At 42.7% G+C, this 23,103-nt stretch overlaps 1 pseudogene; it reads left to right on the top strand.

Moving 5' to 3' along the window:
* Positions 1–15,475: 15,475 nt before the first annotated feature.
* Positions 15,476–16,415, top strand: LOC148017648 (delta(7)-sterol-C5(6)-desaturase pseudogene; annotated as a pseudogene).
* Positions 16,416–23,103: the final 6,688 nt, after the last annotated feature.

Below are 23,103 nucleotides of genomic sequence, written 5' to 3'. Positions count from 1 at the left end.
TCAAGCTTCCGATGGAAAGCCTACCCATTGAAGGCTATGAAATCTAAGACACAAGACTACCTAAAGCGTGATAGCTTCGCTCAAAAATACATTAGGGTTTTGAGTCATGTGTACAAAACTCGTAAAGAAGGGGCAAACATGCAAATGGCAAAAAAGTCGTAAGGAACATCTCCACGGTTTGATTACATTCTTTGGTATCTCTTACTCAATCATAAGGATGAAAAATAGCCTTGATGCAGGTTAGAATCAAAATGCGGCTTGAGCATGCATTCCTCCAAGTATTTCATGTGCAGGACCAAGTCATCAACATTCCAAGGAGTTGCCCCGTTGTCCATTTCCTTTGTCATAGTTCTGAAAACTTTGCATTAAAATCCAAAATGAGAACTCTTTTTAGGGAGAATGCACAATGAGAGATTTATGCAGTGCTTTCTCCAAGCTACTTTCCTTGCGCTATCAAAACCATGGAGGAATGAAATAGACAACTGCAATTCATGTTAGGAAGGCAACTATATCTCCAACCTCTTCTATATTTCTAAATAATTAAATACAGCCAATTATATAAAAGAGAGAAAATTTAATAAGCCTTTTGACACATGGTAAGCAATAGTTGATTGGAACTTTGAAGCTTCCACTATGCTTTGTGCACAAGCAACACCCCTCTTTAATCACCTTGTATCTGAGTTCTTCATGTTTTCAGCAGTCGCATGCTTGTATCTGCCTGCCATCTCTCTGCATAGAAGACAAGTTTTTAAAATTGCAGTGAAAGTCAATCATCTAATTATTTTAATGACAGCAACTATTGGTTATGATATTATGTGTTTATGCTTTCAATTTGTTGTATTTAGTTGTAATGTCAATCATTCTAAGGTGGGCTTCATAGTGTATTTTCATTTTTAATATATGATTACTTTAGTATTTCTTCTACTCAATTGTTTTTTACAATACAATATATGTTTCCAATGACTTTCGTTGACTTCTTTCATGCTCTAGCTTTTTTAGCAATTCATGTCTTGCTTCGTCCCATTTGCCATTGGATGTCCCTTCCTTTCTATTCCTTAAACTCCTTGCATATACCAATGTATATATGTGGTTCAAGGCACAAATGGGCATGAATGTGTCACTACAAGTAATTACCCTTGTAGATGGCCCAATTGATGCTTGTTATGAACTATAAATAAAATTTATGAGCAATTTTATCAGCTTGCTTATGCATGGATCAAACAATCACATCTGAAATTGTGTTTATTATTACACATAACAAATGTGTAAATAAACACATTTACAAATGTGCTTATAAAAGCTCCAATAGAAATGCTTATAGATGTATCATTTTATGTGTCACAAAGTGTGAAAGGCCTCCACAATTTTTGAAAAGAAATCGTTATATTAATCTTCTGGCAATCTTATCAAGAGCCAAGCTCCCTCCCATGCAAATCATACAAAACTGAATGGCACCATAAGACTAGGATGTGCACAATTTAATTTTTTACATTACTACGAGTGTGATTTAGGTGCACACAAAAGGAAGGAAGATTGGTCATATGGCCACAAAGTGGGCTAGACACCTCATGGAAAGGTAGAAACCCTAAACCTAACAATCTTGTATTTATGGCAGAGGAGTATCGAGGGTGGCGATCAAGTCCCATCCTTAGGGGGTGAGTCACCTGCCTGGAGAACAAAAGACCAGTAGGCCTCAAGACGTTCAAGCTCCTAACTTCTTTCGCGGTGGACTATCATCTTCCTGATTTCCAATGGCACTTCTTCTTCTTCTTCTTTATTTTCTCTTTCCTCTAGCCAGCTCCCTAGCTCTCAAGCAATTGCATTGGGTGGCAATCCACTAAATACTACATTTTCCATTTTTGAAAGAACCATAGCCATTTTTGTGCTTTATGGTTCATGATGGCTACTTTCTACTCCTTGATAAGCTTCAATGGTGAGTAGTAACCTTCATCTTTGCTTCCATCCTTGCTATGAATCTAGCATGGTGGAGAACCTGCAATAAAAAGTTAAAAGTTAAATTGATTCGACTACTTCAAAAATCACCCCACGAACACAATTGAATTCCTTTTCAACCAGAGGTTCCAAAGAACCACCCCCTTAAACAAGTCTAGGTTGATGAGTTGATGAGGGTATCTTGTTGGCTTCTCCTAACAGAATCTCCTTCTAGCTGAATTAGTAAGGGTGGCGGTGAAAGATAGCTTTATACAACCCTCTCATTGTGTTTTGGTTATCAAGGTGCAAGTGAGAAATATATGTGGTAGAGTTTCTATTTCTTTGCCACATCGTGGACAAATTCTTGTCCCCACTCCAATGCTCCTTGCTTTTTCTTAGGTCCATACACTTTTGTGAAGGATGAGCCACATGAAGCTTGAGATTTTTGGTTGTATTGCTGCTGACCCAACTTTGTTTAAATTTAAATTCCCACTAACCTTTGGCTAGGAGATTGGCCATCTTCAATTGAGTTTATGTGTTACCTATGTATTTGAAGGGGGAAAGTGGGGCACGGGAGAGAGTTTTACCTACATCTTCCAATAGAATGAGTTAGAGAAAAACTTTTCATTAATTTGAATGAACAGTGGAACATTATTATGCCATATCACTTTCCTTTCTAAAATGATTTCTAAGTCCTTCGTGTTAAGTCTAAATCTTAGTTGCATTGAATGCCAACCTGTTTTGGAGGAGTTTTGGAGGAGAAGTCCCACATATCCTTCTAGATTTTGAGGCCTTTCCTATTGATACAGGTCACTTGCTTTAGTTTTTCTATTGGGTAGGGCAATATGGTAATATCGAGCCAGATGGAGTCCTTAGCTAACTAGCACATGGTTTTTGTTCCTTTAGGGATTTGAAGGAGGAGTTTGAAACAAAGCCATATGCCCCATAACTATTTGACTACTGGAGTAGTTGTTATGGGTGTGAATTTTACATTAGCAAAATCATCGTATGGGTGGAAAGATTGTTGAACCTGAATAAGGGCAAGCTGAGACTTTAAATTTGGCTAAGGAGTGAGCAAATAGGATAAGCCAATCTTCCTCAAGGTGGGACATGCTTCTTAGCACCCACTTGCTTGCAAGCTTGTCAGTCAGAGAGTGTATGCCTAGGGCTGCAAGGCCTCTTAGCTTTTTTGGTAAGGTACACGTTACCCAAGCTTAGGCCAACTTTGTTCTCCATCTCTCTTGCTCCTCTATTGTCCAAGTGTATTAGAGTGAAGGAGAGGGACTGAGAGAGTGAGAGAGTGTGTGTGGAGTGAGAAATTGACATATATTGGAGCTTCACCTATTCTCTTCATCTCCATTCCTTTGTGGTGAATTAAGTGCTTGAGCAAGAGTGTATGGCATTGAGTGTGTGAGGGGAGTGAGAAATGTACAACTTAAAGCCCTTGTCCATCTCTTCATCTCCTCGCACTTGTAGCAACAATCCCTCTTAAGCGTGTTGGTGATAATGGAAGCAAGGAGCCAAGCAAGCAAGTGCATGCATGGATCGTGGAGTGCAAGTTGCTGATGCAAGTGATAATGATGTTGTAACTATTGGTAAGAGCACTCGCTACATCAACATTGAGTCGTCAAATTCATGTGTGTGTGTGAGAGAGTAAGCTAAGTGAGAGATAGTGAAGGCTTCATGTGTCAAACCCTTGAAAGAATAAGGGCGTGTCCAATGGTCCCAAGATTGACCTCATAGAGCACAATATTTTGGTTTCATTGTCAAGACATTGGACATATCAACCTCAAAATCACTTACATACAACTTCACATTGTGGAAAAGGAAACAATGCACAAGTGTCAAATCTGAAATGCAAGTGAATTATAGATAGGTTGTGCTATTTGGAGTGTACGTTGGAACAAAAAATATTGTACGAATTGTGATGCATTCATGATACATCAAGCAGACAAATGAAGTACTTTTAAGGACATTGAAGCATAATGAAAGTTAATATTTTGTTTTTTTTAATAATGCATTGGTAGAATGATATTATCAATATCGGGATAAGAAAAGGTGGGGGGGGGGGGGGGGGAGTAGAGATACAAAGCCTATAGTTAGGCTAGTTTCAAGACAACATTCCTATGTCCTTGACAAGGCTCTATAGAATACTCTAAAGACCTTATCTGTGGTCTGGTAGCCTTTAAGCACTACCAAGACTTCTCGCTTGAGCCTAGCCCATTGTAAATTAGGACCTAAAGTTTTCATATTTCTACCAAAGACTTTCTCATTTCTCATTCTCCGTATCTCCTGGAGAGTCATCACTCTAGGTACATTCCACATTTTCATTGTCTGGTCATCTTTTTTGCCCTGGTCACCAAACAACACCATCTTGACATCACTTTGCTCAGTGAAGCCTGCTCTTCTAATCCAAGTCTGTAGTTGTCTCCAAACTCCCCATACCTCCCTGCATTCCCAAAAAATGTGCCTTATTGTTTCTTTCCCATGCTTGCACAACCCACAGAGTGGCGAGACATCCATGGATTTACTCAGCCTCTCTCTTGTGGGGAGCTTGTTCATTACAACCTTCTAGAGGAAAAAATTTAGTCTCTTGGAGGGCATGGCCTGCCTTGTTCTTAGGACACGGTAGACCCAGGTCCTTTTCTTAGAGCATGGGTGCCATTTCTTCCAGTACTCTGCAACTCGAGGTATGTGGGTGGGATCCTTCTTGATAAAATCCTTACTGCTCTTGCATTTCCACGGTACCTTACTTGCTGGGCTAGCCATAAACTTAGTAATGTTAGCCTCTTGCACTAGCTTGGAGGTAGGCCATACTGCCCTGCGCCTGCCCATTATGCCTTCCACAAAGTCTCTTTTTGTACTGGATAATAGGGCAAACTTCTTTGCCACATCAGCAATGCTCATGAATTCCATACTACCTGGGTCCCATAGATCCTCCCATTTGTTCATACCTCTGTTGGCAAGTCATTGGGAAAGCAAAGGCCCTTCTTGGAGGGGTCCGTGTGGAGGGTTTTATGCATCCTTGAATGTCTAGATCACCTACTTAAGAGAGGAGTTGCTAAGCAGTACTTGATGAGGAGCATAGGCTAAGCTTGGGATGCCAAGCCCACCTTTAGCTTCTCTAGCTATGATCAAAGGCCAATCAATAGCTCTCTAGCCATGTTGACCAGCCTCCTTATCCCACAAGGCTATAAAGAATAGCCTCTCAATTCTCATCCATGTATTTTTGCCAAAGTGGAGTACCATGGCTAGAAAGGCGATTATGGGCGCCAACATTGTCTTAATCACCAGCAACTTGCCAAGAAATGAGAGTTGCATTCCTCTCCATGTCTCGACTTTGGCCTTGACCTTTGATTCCATCCACTCCACCCTTTGTTTCATGGTTAGGCCTACCCCTAGAGGGCAGCCTAAATATGTGAACACTTGCCCATGCTTTATCAGCTTGAAACTCAGGTCCTACAACCAAGGGGGGAGGTTCATTGTAACCAATATACACTAGTTCAATTGGCTGATACGAGAGCCTGAAAAATCTGAAAACTCATCATATACCTATAGCAGTGCATTGACTAATTGCAACTTTTGACTGCAGCTCTGTCTTCACCATATTGAATTATCGTTTGCGAAGAATTTTGCAACAAAGTGTTTACCACCAGGGATTGGAAGGGCCTTAATTATGCCATGTTGGACCTTTAGCTCTAGGTTCCTTAGTAGTGGGTCAGTAATGACAGCAAAAAGGAGTAGGGGAATTGGGCATCCATGTCTAACTGACCTCTTAATGTTGAAAGGGGAGGTCATTATGCCATTGATCTGTATTACAATCGAGGCGTTGGTGAATAAGGCACCCACCATTTGCAGGAACATCTTCCTAAAGCGCATTACTTTAAGAACCTCCATGACAAAGTGCCATCCTATTCGATCGTAAGCTTTGTCGTAATCCATATTAATAAGTACAAAGTCAAACCCCAGGGTCAATACATGATCTATTGACTGGATCACGTTTAGGATCGCATCATGGATCCTTTGACCATGAACAAATCCATGTTGTTGTGTATGGAGTATCCTCCCAACTATGAACTTAATCCTAAATGCTAGGGCTTTGTCATAGATCTTATACCCTACTCCTAGCATCGTGAGTGGTCTCTAGCTACCCAATTGGGCCCTGTCAACTCATTTTGGAGTGAGCTTGATTAAGCCTCAGTTCATGGATGCTAGGAACTTCCCCTCCTTTCTGATCTTGTTCATCAAGTTGCAGAGATCTAAAGAGCGCACACTCCACAGTGATTGAATCACTTCCACCGAGATACCATCTATTCCATGTGACTTCCCTAGCCATTTTGTCAACCACATACTATAGCTCTTCTTTAGAGAAAGGGTGACCCAGTACAACAGCCTCCCCTTGAGAGACCAAGCCCCTACTCGGTTGTAGGAAAGCTGCCAACTTAGTATCATAGTTGTACGGGACGTCAACCTCCGAGCCTACAATAGCAAAAAGGTGTTTAGTGAAGGCTTGGGCGATCTCTACACTATCCTTTAAGATCTTCCCATTGCCTTCATCAATAATGGTGATCAGCTCTCTTTGCTTTTTGATTTAAGTGCTCTAAAGCATGTTGCACCAAGTGCATCTCCCACGACATACCACATGCTCTTCAGCTCGATCTTAGCTACCTCTATCTTGTGCTTCTGTAGAGCTTCTAGGAATCCTTCCACCTCCATTAACAAGCATTGAAGGATCTTGTCATCTGAGTGCACGCGCAGTGAACGCAATATGCATTCCGCATGACTTCCACCTTCCCATATTTCCCATCTCACTGAAGCATGTTTTCTACAATGCTGCTTGGCAAGGTCAGTGATGCTTCTCATGTTCCATGCCCACTTTTGTGCGTGGCCCTTTGCAATAGCCCTATTCTCAACCCATGTAGTCCTGAGCTGCTCACAAAAGGCTTCTTTCTGCAAGAAAGAGATGTTAAACTTGAACAGTGGTGGACCCTCCCTATCCTGTTGCACTGTGGCTAGCCTTAGAGTGCATAGGAGGGGTGTGTGATAAAAAAGAGCATACCCACCCTAGTTAAGGCACATCTTATCGAGCCTCGCGGCCCGCCAGTGCTCTCCCGTTTGTTTGTTGTGCCTTGTAAAAGGAGGAGGGTTGTCCCTACTGAAGACCATGGCCATGTCAACTAATTCTTGATTTACCTCCAAGTCATTCCATTTCTCTCTTTCTTGGACCATCATAGTACCTTTTCCATGGGACCGATCCATTTCCTGCAAGGTCATATTCCAATCACCTAGGAGGATTTCATTCTCATCTCCCCCAATTGCAGCCAAGTGTTTCCATTAGGTTGCCCTCTTAGCGGAGGCATTAGGGCCATAGATGGATATCCAATATGGAGAAGATGTTTCTATCCACCAGCAATTAATATTTTGTTGGAGTATTGAACAAGGAGAGAACATAAAGAAAAGAAAAGTAATGTGTTTAAGCGTCTCAAAACTTTACATTAGTATGCATACTTTACATTTTTTGGATCAAATCTTGTAGAAGGAACATCACTTACTATTATTAAGGAAATCTTTTGGGGGAGGGGCCATGTGTCAAATATCTACCCCTCCCTCAAAAGCTTCCAAGGCTGCCATGTGGCCCTTTTTCCTTCTCTCTCCCTCCCTCCCTCCCCCCTCTCTCTCTATCTCAATCTCTCTCTTGGTTGGCTACACACCCTTGATCTACATAAAAAATGCCTATTTGTGAGCATCATCCTTCCCAGTCTAGTAAATCCTAATGGCTTCTTCTCAGGCTAATGGAAATGTTTTCAGCTCTACCTTCAAAACATTGTCTAAGCACTATAAGTCTCTTGCCAATTCTACAATCATTGTGGACGAAGCACATCCTATGCTAAATGGATCTTACCTGAAATAGGAGCAGCACATATTTATGGAGAAAATCAGTTGTTTAAGTTCAAAGCTTCAACTCTGTATATAGAAGGAATACTCACAGTAGGTGATACTCTTTTTGAAGATCACCAGCATGTTAACCTTCTATCCCTAGTATTACCCAAAATCCAAAAATAGCAATAGAGAAAAGCTTATCCTTATTTGCACTCAGGGTGTATAGTTGTAGATGTTATTCTGTTATTTCGCATAGGTTTACCTGTCTCTTGCATGGCTGTTTTCCTAAATACTAGGCATTGTGAATTAATGGATATGATCACAGGAACTATAGTTTCTCCTCTCTCTAATGCCCCAAATTTTTTTGAATTATGAACTAATTATGTTATTGCTATGGATGACCCTTATTTTCCTGAACTATTAATGCTCCATATCTACACAATGGGTTTACATATGAAAGACTCATCTACCCACTTGGCAATGTAGTATCATATGGTGTTTCGCTGTATGTCTTTAGCCATCCCTAGAGCAGTTGAAGGAATTAATTCTTCTAAAGACAAAGGTCAAACCATCATCATGAAGTCAAATGAGAGTACTCAAAGATTTCTACCAAATTGTGTTAATTAGTTAGATACAGAGTTACCTCATGAATGACAATTGGACATAGCTTCATTGCAAAAGGAGTTGTTACCCCTCGGATGATTAAAGTCCAGAATATAAAAGGCAAGACCCTACATCTTCCACAAAGGATGACTCTTGATGCAATTGAAGGTCCTCAACATACAGTGGTGGTTCCACAACCCACACTCAAAGTGTCTCCATCACAAAAGGCAACAAGTCTCAAGTTCCATACATAGCCTTGTCTCCATGAATAGGTACATCATGCTATATACAAGAAGGTAATTGAACATTGAAGGGAGCTCTCTTTCTCAACCCCCGAGGCCTACGGACCGCTTATTGGTCAAGCATTTCAAGCTAAGCATCCATGGCTACCTCTCATGTAGCCAACGTGCTCTCCCTACCTATGGGGTGTAGTGAGCTTACCTTGATGCTCGATCAAGTACCCTCCTCTTTCTTGCACATCGGTAGCTCCATGATCCTCAGAGCAACCTCAATCCCTCTCCATTAAGTTCCATCCTCCATAGCCGCACGAGACAAGAGAAGAGAAGAGAAGAGAAGAGAAGAGAAGAGAAGAGAAGAAGATGAAGATGAAGAGAGGAGATGGGGAGCTTCTTCTCCTCGATCTCTCACTCTCACAAACTCACTCCCTCACTCAAGTGCACACAAGAAGGCGATAAAAAGAGAAGAAGAAGAAGAAGCTTTTTGCCACACACCAAGAATGAGAGTTTCCATTAACTTTTTGACTTATATGGATGCCGTCTTTCCCTTGGGTGGTCATCCCCTTTTTACATGACCAGCCCTTTGGCAATTGTTCTCCTATCTTCCTAGCTTCCTTCCTACCACCCATCTACCTTTACAATTTGCACAGGAGGGAGCCTGGTGCTCTTTTACAACAGTTTTAGGGGCGCCTTGTATTTAAAATGCACTTTTGCCTTTGACTTGATTTTTGAGGCTGCCCTTGTGTTGAAAGGTGAGAAGGATCGAAGCTTGCACTCGAGAGCTATGGCAGGAGAGCAAGAGCAAGAAAGAGAGAGACAAGAAATGGGAACTCCAACAGTCACAATGTGTGATCGGGCCTTCCTTTATTCAAACTATCACTAAAAGAATAAAGAATAAAGTGACAGTGATAGGCGCTCGCTGCCACCTATAATGTGCAGTGGCGGTGACTGTCAGTGTAGTAATACACGGGCGGCTAGGCGGAGGTGCCTTTACCCCCAACAACCTCCCACTTAAAGGCGAACCTGCGCTAGTGAGGAGTGAAAAGAAAAAAAGAAAAAGATAGTACAACATGTACACATGTACAACAGAATGAGGAAAGACGTCATCTCATCCCACGCCCATCAACCTCCTGAGAAAGGCAAAGCGCTCTATAGAGAGGCTTTTCGTGAGCAGATCTACAAGGTTCTGGCCAGTCGAGATCTTGACAAGATCAACAGACTTGTCCTCCAATGACCCCACGTATGAAGTGATACCTCATCTCAATGTGTTTCGTCTTCGCATGGAAGACCGGATTCTTGGCTAACTGAATAGCACTCAAGGAATCCGAATGTAGTGTAGGGATAGCATCAATACTAAGGTCAGCAATCAAACGACCCAACCAAATGGCCTCCTTGCAAGCCTCAGTGGCTGCAACATATTTGGCCTCTGTAGTAGAAAGGGCCGTGCATTTCTGCACCTTGGACATCCAAGAAATAGCACCTTCAGCACATGTGAATACATAGCCGGAAGTGGACTTCCTACTATCTGCATGTCCTGCATAATCAGAGTCAGTGTACCCCACGACTCATGTATCCTGGCTGCCATAGCATATGCACATATCTGCAATGCCCTTCAAGTACCTCATGATACCCTTCATGGCATCCCAATGCTTCTTGCCAGGTGTAGCCATATAGAGTGCCACAACACCAACTGCAAAGGCAATATCTGGACGAGTGGCTATCATGGCATACATAAGACTGCCCACTGCGGATGCATAGGAAATCTTGGCCATCTTGGCCCTCTGCTCATCTGTCTGCGGACAATCAGCTTGTGATACCTTTACATAAGAAGGCAATTAGCATATCATCCACATAGAGTGCTAAAATCAATAAAGAACCATCACGGGCTTTCTTCGTGTAAAGACATGGATCCATAGCACTCCTGGTGTAGCCCTATACTTACATAAAAGCATCAAACTTATGATACCACTCCCTAGGTACTTGCTTCAAGCTATAAAGACTTTTCTTCAATTTGCACACTAGGTGCTCCCTGCCAGGTTCTGCAAAGCCCTTAGACTGCTCCATATAAATCTCATCATGAAGTCCCCATGTAAGAAAGCCGTCTTGACATCCATTTGGCATAAATTCAAGTCAAGCTGAGTAACCAAAGCCCAGAATAAGCGCAGGGTGGTCATCTTAACCATAGGAGAAAAGACCTCATCAAAGTCCACACCATGCTTCTGCTTAAAACCCATTGCTACCAGTCTAGCCTTGTATGCCGGCTTGGGGTATCCAGGGGTACTTTTTAGCTTGTACACCCACTTGCATGGCAACCGGGTATCTAGGGGTACTTTTCAGCTTGTACACCCACTTGCATGGCAAAGCCTTCTTGCCCTCAGGCAAGGAAACTAAATCCCAAGTCTCATTCTTATGCAAGGAGTCTATCTCAAACTGCATAGCCCTCTCCCAGGAGTGATTGTCACCCTTGCGCATAGCCTCATCATAGGTGAAAGGCTCTCCTGCATCTATAACCAGGACATAATGCATCGAGGGTTGAAATCTATCAGGTGGACGTCTGTCTCTAGTAGACTGTCTCACGGCAGGCTTTGCTGCCTTTCCAACTACATGTCCAGTACCCTGACCATGAGCATCTGCTACAGCTGTAGGCTGTCCAAATGGTTGTGTGGAAGCTCTCGGCTCCTCCTAAAATATGACCCTACGGATCTCAACAACTCTCTCAGGCTGCCGATGCATCTTGTCTTCATGGAAGACTACATCATGACTACGGATGAGTTTTCATGCTTGCGGATCACAAAGACGGTAACCCATCTTGCCTACATCCCCATAACCAAGGAAAATGCATTTGACACTCTTAGGATCCAACTTACTTCTCTTGTCCCTGGGCACATGGTAAAATGCCTCACATCCAAAGACACAGAGATGTGCATAAGAGGGAGGTTTTCCAGTCCATACCTCCTCTGCAACCTGGAAATCCAAACCACTAGAAGGTGATCTGTTTATGATATGCACAGCTGTACTAACTGCTTCAGCCCAAAAGCTCTGTGGTAGGCCTGCATGGCTAAGCATACTACGTACACGCTCCTGGATGGTTCTATTCATCCGCTCAGCCAAACCATTATGGGGGGGTGTAGGGGGCGGTCAACTGACGCTTAATATCCTCTCATCACATAACTGCTCAAAAGCACGTGAGACATACTCACCCCCATTATCTGTCCTTAGGCATTTGATCCTATACCCAGGCTAGTTCTCAATCAATGCAAGCCATCTTTGAAACTCAGCCAAGACATCGGATTTTAGCTTAATGGGATAAGCCCAAACTTTTCGTGAAAAATCATCTATGAAAGTAACAAAATACTTTGCACCACCCATAGACTGACAAGGCATAGGCCCATAGACATTCGAATGTACCAATGCCAAGGGCTCACTCATGCGTGGCCTACTAGACTTCTTATGCGTAGACCTAGTCTGCCTACCATAAAGACAATGCTCACATAAATCAAAACATGCATAATCAAGGGGCGGTAAGTATTGCAAACCAGAAAGCATTTTCATTCCCTTCAAAGACATATGGCCCAAATGGGCATGCCAAAGAGGTACATGTGGGATAGAACCCACAGACAAAACATGATCAAGGGAAGAAGCGGATACAATCAAGGGATAGAGACTGCTAGCATTGGCACCTCTCGCAATCACAAGTCTGCCATGAGTGATCTTCCATACAGAGTCTCCAAAAGATACATGATAACCTGTGTCATCAAGCTGTCGAGCGAACATGAGACTGTGTGTCAAAGCAGGTACATGACGTACATCCTGCATAACAAAACTGCTACTAGAAGGAAACTACAGCCTAACATCACCAATGCCCACAAGATCAAGAGAGCTATCATCACCCAAGCGCATAGAACCCGAAACAGTACGGTATGAATGAAACCACTCTCAGCAAGATGTCACATAAAAGGACGCACTTGAGTCCAAGAGCCAACACTGCGCATACATAATGTGTATCTCTGTCATCTGTGAAGCACTAGAAGAAGCTGCAAGGATATAATAATCATCAACATCCTTAGGCTGCATAACATTGATCTCTTCAATTTTAACCCTGGACTTTGCAGGCACTATGCAGCGACCAGAAGACTTATCCTGCACTTTGTCTTTCCCCTTATCTTTGCGCCTTTCAGTGCGTAGTTCATGGCATTATGGCCTAATATGGCTCTTTTTCCCACAATGGTGACAAGTAACATCTGCATTCCTGCCACGGGATTTGCTACATGACTTCCTACGAGACTTGGACTGAGATTTTTGAGAATCCTGTCCATGGCCACTGCTACTACCATGCTTTCCATATCCATCATTCCTGCCTCTAACTATCATAGCATGCCCCACACGAGAGGCATCCAAATTCTTATGGTTAACCTCTTCTTGTGCAGAAGAGCACTCTCAATATCAGATAATTTCAAGGGAGCAGTAGAGGCACATAATGCAGTGCGAAATACATCCCATGACTCATTATGTAACACTCCCGATTTCTAAAACATGCATTCTTCATATGAACCTCCTCTTAGGAGGCCAAAAGGATAATTCATGGGGAAATAATGGCAAATTTTTTTAATTATCCCTCTCTCCTCTAGCCGACTGTCATGTTGGAGGAGAGGGGAATAGCGAGGGCAATTAAGCTCCTTGCTAGAGCTCACAGAAGGGTAAATCCCATGCATTGAGTCACGTGGGGGCATGAAGGTCCCCTCCCTCAGCTACTATGAATGCCATGGGGGTGAGTAGGAGGGGGAGAAAATGGGACGCTGCTTGGCCGTGAGGAAGGGGGAAAGAAGGAGAACAGACTTCGTGCATGCAAACGCCGTGTGAGAGGGAGGGAGTGGAGCTGCCTGGGGATCACCATCAGCCGCCGTTGAAGTTGCCGCCATCATGCTGCCATCTGCCCGCTGTCATTTCGGCCTACCCGCCAACTGCCACCATTAGACTGTCATCCACCCTTCCTCCACGTGTTGCAAGCTTCTTGCAGAAGCTTCCAAGAAGCTTCTTGGAAGCTTCTAAGGGGAGGAGCTAAGCCCCCCTTCATGTGGCTTCCTTAAAGCCTTCTTTTAGAAGGTTTTTTTTAACCCTCCCCCCCCTCCCCCTTTTGTCCACCGCATGCATTTTAAAACCTTCCCCTCGCCGGGATTTAAACTCCTCCCCGTGGGTTCCCCCCCCCCCCCCAAAACCGCCCCCCCCCCCCCCCACAAAAATTTCTCTTTAAGGTCTTTTACACTCTTTGCCCCCCTTTTTCAATCCGCTAAAGTCCATTTAGTACCCCCTTTTCCCGTGGAGTCTTATCCGAGGCCTTTAAAAAGGCTCATTAAGCCCTTTTCCCCCCTTGCATTTCCTACAATCTCCCAATAGCCCGATGTCGTGTTGCTGCGCATCCGAGGCGTATTTACCTCCATTTTTTTTGTTGTGCATTTGTGTTAATTTCTACGTGTGATTCATTGTTTGTGTGATGCATTTTGATAATCCGCATCCGATGTATATATTCCCTTGGTGCATGCATATGATTTTGTTTGGATGCATGATGTGCGTATATTAAGAAAAATATGAAAAACTGATGCCAAAGGACATTATCCAGCTGATAATTTTAATGATGAACTCGAAGAAAAGTGCAGGATACCGTGGAATCAAAGGAAGCTTTATAGAAGCTGACATTTAAGCTATGAAGACAAAGGTGTAAATTCAGGAATATCATGTGTAATGGGCAAAGCTTAAGGAGTGCTGAACGGGTTCCCTTGTCGAGATGAAGACTCTTGGAATGCACTTATTGCTGGGTATGTACAGCACTTGGGACTGCTGTGGTGGATATGTATCCTGAAAGTGATGCATTTAGCATCATCTTTGTTATCTTTTCATTTGGGCACATATCTGGAGCATAAGTGAACCCAGCAGTGACAACAGGATTTGCAAGTGTAGGGAAGTTCCCTTGGCTTGATGTTCGTTGGTATATTCTGGGGCAGTTTGCTGGTGGGATCCTTGGATGTGGCATAGGAACATCACTTTATGGAGTGAGTTTAAAGGATGCTTTGGTAATACCAAATGCTTGGGGATCCCTTGGCTTTCTGCACCGATACAGAGAAAGAAAGGGGGAAAGAATAGAAAAAGATATTCTTAGATTGGTCCAAGAATATCGAGTGGTGGCGGAAAAAATGGAGGGAAGAGAATTCGAATGGGATAGAGGGAGGAACAGACCGCATGTGGAGGATACGAGTGTGGAAGAATTCGAACGGGGAGCTCTTTCTATCTCTCTTTTCTCTCTATCTGTCTGTGTCTGTGTGTAGTCTGCCTGTGGACCCTGGGACGGCATTTCTGCCTCAGGGCTTTTCCGAGATGGTGGCAATTGTTGAAGACTGCGAGACCAGATCAGGTCGCCAGGGAACAGGGAAACCGAGATTCTCTGTAGAATCATTAACGGGGCGTATTCTTGATTGCTAGCAAAAAGGTTTTTGTAACTTGCTTTGTTTATAGGCGTGGTAACAAGACAATCGAGTAAAAAAAAAAACAGTTGAAGAAGCTCCATACACTCGATACGAAGGATCTTACTGAATTTGCTTATTGTTGCTCTGAAGATAACTGGGGAATGTTTTCTCATATGAGGCAAAGAGAGGGAGCTCTCTTTTGATGGGAACAGCCTGCTTTTGGTAAATCTCTCAGACTCTCATGACTCGGCTTCAGCAAAGACAAATGTCTTCCCCAGTTATGGCGAGAACTTGGATACCTTAAGGCTTACACACAGACAGAAGAAGAAGCAACCATCATGTATCTCATGTTTTACACCAACGAGAATGGCGAAAAGGTCTACACGCTGCAGAAAGAGTCTCCGCTGGGCACTCCCACTCAATCAGCGCATCCAGCTCGTTTCTCTCCAGATGAAAAGTTCTCGAAGCACCGTGTTGTATTGAAGAAGAGCTTTGGCCTGCTACCCACGCAAACACCCATGCCAGCCTACTAGTTGTCTGATAATACAGCGTATTCTTTGAACTACTTCATGGAGCAAACATCCCGGTACAACGATTTGGTCTTGGACCTCTTCTTCCCTGCAAAGTGGTCCCGCACACCGCCCAGACATGGTTGAGGAATTACATTGCCGGGGTCATCTTATACTTTGTGGCAGGCGGTCTCTGGTGTTGGTACATCTACTATTGGAAAAAGCATGTGTATTTCCAGGCTATGCCTTTATATGTTTCCTTGTCTACAGCATCAGAATACATGATTGAACAAGGCTGGACTAAGTGTTATCCTAATATCAGCCATATTGGATTGCTTCACTACATAGCATGGTCGATTGTTTACCTTATGGTAGTAGAGTTTGGCATTTATTGGATGCATAGAGGTTTACATGATTGCAGACCCCTCTACAAATGACTACATGCAATACACCGTATTTTCAACAAAGAGAACACTCTATCGCCATTTGCAGGGTTGGCATTTCACCCAGTGGATAGGATTCTGCAGGCCTGTCCACATGTGATAGCAATTCTGTTTATACCGACCCACTTTATAACTCATGTTGCTCTCATATTTCTAGAGGCTGTTTGGACCACCAATATTCATGACTGTATCCATGGAAAAATTTGGCCAATCATGGGTGCAGGCTATCATACCATCCACCATACAACATACATGCATAATTATGGGAACTTCCTGAAGCAGCAAAATCTCGTATGCATTTTTGGCAGCCATGCTTATGTGGATGGATCTTTGGTCAATTTTTGTTGCTCCTGAAATGAGACAAACAGTGGCTATGGGTGTCTTCAAGAGGTTATGCTAGAAAACAGGGAATGACTATTCTTATGCATAAACGATTCCAATTGAAAACCCTTGATGCTCAAAAACAGGAGTTGGATTGCTGAAAATTTCTGCTAGTCTGATGTACCTGCTGCTGTTGTGATCCGAATTTGATAGAAAATCTCTGAAAGCATCTGAAATCAGATGTGTGGAACAACAGAAGGATCACTGCACTAAAGGACATGCTTGATTGGATTAGAAGTTAATGCTCATTATTCTGTTCAAAGTAAATGACATCATACATCTGAATGTAAACAAAGTGATACTTTCACTTAGATGCAATGCTGACTAAGAGAATCTTCAGTTTATTCTGAACATGAACTTCTTGTAACTCATTTGACAAACAATATAATGATCTTGGCATCAACTATTGAGTTATTGAGATCTTCTTGTTAGTCTTTATTTCTTGTTGTACCTTGAACCCCGTGTTCTGCAGCCCTTGCATGAACTTTACGACACCGAGTGCTAAACCCCTTCCCGTGGGCCTTCCCTATTGCCCTCTCAAGCGGGTTCTTGTTAACCCGGGATCTTTTAAAAATTCCCTTTGCCTTCACAAAGCAAATCTTTTACACCCCTTCTTCCTTGAAATTTAAGGAGGAATCCTATAAAACCTTTTAAAGCCGACTCCGAAAGACGGTGAAGCGGTCATAAAGGGAGTTCGCGTTCGAAGAAGATTGGCCAACATCATAAATCTGCGTCCAAGGCGGAAAGGCCGAATTCGCGATGGCCCCTAAGAAGGCACAAGGCGCAACCGCAGGAGGATGGTCTCCTAACATCCATGTGGACATTTCACCACAAGTCTAGGTTTTTCTTCCTAATTTTGATTTACGTCGTTATAATTCAATTGTGCATGGATCATTTATGGAGATAGGATGCATTTTTTGATTAAAATACTTTGACTACTTTAAAAGAAATAACTCACGATGGAAGAATTCGGTCATTAGAATTTTTCAATAGAATGAACAAAATAAAGCGAGCATAAGATTTCTATGCATTTCTGGCAAGTGGTTTTTATGCATTGCAAAGTAATGAAATTAGATTAATTAATGCCCATCTTTACAAAACGAAATTATGATAGTGCACTTCAATTAAGCATGGAAGGAATAAACTGCATATCGCATTATTGAACATCTTTTCTTCGAAATGATTCTTAAAGAAAGTTGCTAGCAACCGTAGGAAATTGCTAGGGATGCATGAAGAAGATTTAACTCTAGGCAAGTGGCCTAAAAACTCAAATCAATGAAAGGGTGTGTAAGTTCAGCATACGACAAATTCATTCGGAAAAGAAAGTAGAAAAAGGCTGCATGTTTAAACATAAAATCCTAAAGCTTAGTAGCATAAATCTTCTTTGCATGTTATGGGATGATCAATTGGAATTATGCTATAACTTAACCTATGCTTTGATCTTAACCCGAAAAGTTAGGGTTTGTAAATCAACTTATAAGTAGACAATGAATCATCTGGTTACGAAAATGGTAGCATAATCATCTTCAAGAATAGACAAGTTAAATTGGTTTAAACCTAAACACCTAAAAACCGCAAGGGACTCGTTTAGGAAGGGTTAATTCAATGTAACCTATCCCAAAGAGCTAACTAGGATTTAACACGTTGAGGACGTAGCCTAGTCGCTCTTATTGCCAAAGCTGAAACTCCTATACCCTAAAGACTTGCCCACATTCATGGAATGTAGGGACAGTAGGACATACTTGCGAGAAATGATCTAGGTTTTTTTCCCTAAGGATCTCTCGCTAAAAAGATGAAACTCGGTTTGACTTGGAACCATAGGACCGACAATGTCGGCCTAATGCAATCAGGAACGGATTGTTATATCTAATCATGTTTTCGTGATTATAAGACTCCATTCAATGGGTAAATAGTCCCATCGTTTTGATGCGACACTTGTGCAACAAGTTGCAGAGTCGCATGATCTTGTGATTTGATCACAAGGGAATGGCCAATTCCTCGGAATGAGATTTGCAGATTCTTACGCAAGTTATCTTGCAAGAGGATGAATGATCGTGCTGATATAGTACCTTTCTTGGGTAAAGTAACCAAGAATACAGGGATTAGATATTTGCTTGGAAGCAAAGGACCAATCAGTAAATTGAAATAACATATTTACTGCAAATAACACTTAAGGTATTGGTTAAATCGGGTTAATAGGGTATGGCCATAACCCAAGGATAAGTGTTAACAAACAAACCCTTGGGGATCTTGCCAAGTCGCAATTGACCCCATATCGAGTGCTGGATGCATTCGAAAAGAAGTATTCACTCCTTAGCAGTTGGCCAAAATAACGACCACTGGAAATGATTGTTCTTGTAACAATTTAGAGAGCACTGTTTTGCTTTGTTTGCTCAAGGAATTAAAGGATGAAAAGATATCTAATGCTTCAGGTTGAAGTCCTGAAGGGAGAGGCAGCTTCAGTTACCCTTGACTGCCTACTTAACCCTAACCAAGGGGGTTGTTGACCGTGGCGGGAAGGTGGACCGAACCTGCCGTGAGAGGTCTCTCCGTTGAGCGCTCCTTGGAGTAGGAGGATGCTTGGGTGCCAGGGGGGGCTCTGGCCATAAATCCCTCGCCTTCCGGGCCCTGCACAAGAGGCCAACGTGACTTGGGATTGGATCTCAAGGCTCGCATACTAGTCTATGGGCGGAATCTTGGATTAGTGATCCCTGTGGATTGCTGGATAGCCTTTGGGTGGATTATGGATAAGCCTACGGGCTGGACTTTATGTATTTCAAAGATAAATATGATAACCTGTTGAAAAGGAAATTGTTTGACATTGCTTTTCTATGTCAAGTGCTATGATTACGTGAAGGAACTAGTGCCTAACGAGCTAATTAAGGAAGCTGATTGATACATGTCCAACTAAATGTGTTAGGTAATTAAATAACTAAAACAACCTGAGGAAAGTGTGGAGGATGTGGCCATAGGTCCGTCCTATGGATGGGTGGTCCGAGTTGGCCGAGAACTTTTCTCAATCACGATGGACAGCAAGAAGATCATTTTCAAAGGACATGAACAACAAGGGCGCTGATCTAGAGTCCAAGTTATAATAATCCCGATTTACGCTATTTTAAGGGAATGGAATGGGACTATGCCTTATGGCAGAGAGGTTGAGCCTTGCATCCCTCTCATTTTCCATTCTCCTTGCACCAAGTGCAGCGTGAATCCGCTTCGAACCTGGCGTTTCTGCGTAAAGTAGTTCGCTTGGGGTTCGACGCTAGTTACTGTCTAGGAAATGACCATTAGGGAAAAACCCTGATTCAGGTCGGTCCTAAGTGGGAACGGCCAGAATACTTCCGCTACGTGGCAGACACAGAAAAGTCCTAGATCGCAAAACCCGTGACATTCCATGGGAGCGCGAGGCAGAGCTTTCTAGACATCCATTCTGATGGACTACTAAGACGTGTCCTGAAGATTACAGGCAGACACGTTACAGTTGGTATTAGAGCGAGAACCAACGAAGGATTTGTTTTTTATGAAATCTTAATAAAAAGAAGTAAAGCAAATGTTGCGTTTTGAATATTTCCTTACTTTCGATGTTGTCTTGCAAAATTACGAAGCATGGAACAAGTTCTTAGTGTTTCGAGTCATGTTTATGACTGCGATGCATTCTCTGGATTATCGACAAAGGGTTGAGATGATGAACATCCTAGAGCGTATCTATAATCCATCACCTTTGTACATGGAACGAAGATGAACGGGTGCCTCGGGAATCTACTATATAGCTGCCCACTGATTTGCATACCTTCAAACCAACCTAAAGAGGATCAAGTGGTTGGAAGACCTGAAAGTCGTGAAGTTGTTCATTTTTGTGGAGGCTCACGTAAACTCAACTTTACATATTCGAGGTCGGAGGGTTGAGCTGAACTCATATGTATATGAGGAAGTGACTCGTGTAATCCCCACTTACAGGATCAAGGTGTTGGGGCGCCATGAGAAAAATGGGTTCCAAAGGAAAGGATACCCTGATCTTCCAATGACTTACCGATTCCTGAAGATCCATGACCCGAAACCAAACTATTATATAGTTCCCGTAGATAAATGTAATACAACATTATTCTCCCCAAACTAAATGTAAACAGTTGCCCTATCATCCCAAGAAATATTATATTTCGAAAGGGCTATGCCCATATAAATACAATAAGACTTCTTTTTATCAATGTTTGTTTATGCATGAGAATTGATAAGAAGTTAAGTGGTTAGATTGCTTGGTTGATAGCTGAAATGGAGATGAAATATAAATCGTAACAATTAACGAGTAATAACATTAAGAAACCTTTATCTAGGCACAACCCCAGGTATAGAATCCCAGTTCGCCTCCTACATCAAGTACTGCTGTAATCCAGGAGAAGAAGTTTCTTCTCAAGCAGATTAAGCCGCCCGAATTTGACGGGAGAGGTAGGTCCATCCAAGCAGATGCTGAAATTCGGATTAAATCCATGGAGGATTACTTTGAAGCAGCCGGTACTGCACCCGCCAATTAGGCTATGCTCACCAAGCTGAAGCTCACCGGCGTGCTGAAGAAAGCCGTGCAGGGAAGATACTTACCACTTGCATATCGCATGCAGAAAATGAATGAGTTCTACGAGCTAAAACAACTAGGGCTCACTCTTGACGCATACTACTCTAAATTCGTCTCACTTCTTAAGTATGCGCCACAGATAGACATGACACAACAGGTGTCAAAATTTTGTGTTGGTTTAAATCCACCAGTGATGAATACCCGTCTCAAATCTATGCGCCCATCAGATCTTTAAGATGCACTCATTCGAGCTTCCCCTATAATTCAGGAGGTGCAGGCTAGACCAAGAGGTAACAAAACTTGGTCTTATAATGGCCCGAACAGAGGAACATTTAGGCCTCAGATGAAAAGAGTTCAAGGTCAGAATCAGGGACAAAGAAAGAAAGCAAGGGCTAATAATGTCAACAACTTTGTCCCTACCCAAAGCAATGGTCGGAACTTCCGTTGTTTCCACTGCAACGAGCCAGGACATTTCAAGAGGCAATGTCCCAAGCTTGGAGGAGGACATCGCCAAGCACCTTTTCAAGGAACTGGTCGTGGATAGGGAGCCGCTAACCGAGGCAGAGGAAGAACCTCCTATGTTGCCAATAGGCAAATGTGCGAAGAAGAAGAAGATCCGACCATGGAAGCAGAGTTTGAAAGGCGATAGTCCATGCCGCTCTTCATAAGAAAGGGCCGAATCGCCAGTTCTCGGTGATTCAGACACCGTCGGACTATCAAGAGTAAAGGTTTCAAGACCTTGATTGATTGTGGCAGTACATATTCCTTTATCTCACCAGCTTGTGCAAAAAGATTAGGAATAGCCATAGTAGAAGCACCTATCTTGCTTGTGGAATTGGCAAATGGTCGTGAGGTTACTTGTACCAAGCAAACTGCTAAGGTGGAATTCTTTCTGGCAGGAAAGACGACTTCGGTCAAATTTAGAGTCGTGAATTTAGGTATCCATGAGTGTCTACTCGGAATGGATTGGCTTAAGCCTAATGACGCCCACATTCATTGTGGAAAGGGCCAAATTTCCTTTCGAAATGCTGAAGGGGAATTGGTCACAACTCAAGGTGAGGCTGGAAATCCAAAAATTGAATTGGCCAAAGCATCTCGGATCATAAAGGGAGTCAAAAAAGGACTATTACTTGATTAAGCTCAACAAGTTAGATCAGAAGCAGGAGTCTAGTGAAGGGCCTTCTTGGCTAAAGGAATACGCGGACGTATTTCCTGAAGAATTAACAGAACTCCCGTCTCAAAGAGAAGTGGATCATGAGATCAAGCTAGTACCAGGAGCTGCGCCAATTCCAAAGAGACCTTATAGAATGTCCATACCGGAAGCAATTGAGCTGAAGGAACAACTCAAGCAACTGCTAGATCAGGGCTACATCTGTCCTAGAAGTTCACCATGGGGAGCTTCAGTACTGTTCCAGAAAAAGAAAGATGGAACACTTCGACTGTGTATTGATTACAGAGGGTTGAATCAATCAACTGTCAAGAACAAGTACCCTATTCCTAGAATAGATGAGCTTCTTGATCGTCTTCAGGGTGCGAAGATCTTCTCCAAGATTGATCTCAGGTCTGGTTACTATCAGATAAGGATCAAGGAAGAAATTATTCCAAAGACGGCCTTCAACACAAGATATGGGCACTTTGAATTCCTAGTTATGTCATTCGGGCTTATGAATGCGCCTGCCACCTTTAACATGTTAATGTAGGATATCTTTAGGCCATATCTTGATGACTTCGTGCTCGTCTTCTTCGACGACACTTTAGTCTATTCCAAACAAGAGGAAGATCATGAGACCCAACTTTGGATTGTCCTTGAGACAATGAGGTCACATAAGCTGTACGCTAAGATGAAGAAATGCGCATTCTTCAAGCGTCAGATTGAACATTTGGGATTCATCGTATTAGCGGAAGGAATCTCAGTGGATCCAGCCAAAGTCAGAGATGTGCTAGAATGGCCAATATGAGCAATTGTCAAAGAAATACGCAGTTTTCTTGGATTGACAGGATGGTATAGGGTCTTCATAAAAAACTATGCTTTGATTGCAGCACCTCTAATGGACTTACTAAAGAAGCAAACATCCATTGCATGGTCAACTCCCG

Source organism: Lygodium microphyllum, chromosome 22 (genome assembly GCF_053477565.2).
Source record: "Lygodium microphyllum isolate KBCC chromosome 22, Lygodium_microphyllum_v1.1.10, whole genome shotgun sequence".
NCBI lineage: Eukaryota > Viridiplantae > Streptophyta > Polypodiopsida > Schizaeales > Lygodiaceae > Lygodium > Lygodium microphyllum.
Note: the sequence above shows the minus strand (reverse complement) of the source record. Positions and strands in the feature narration are given on the sequence as shown.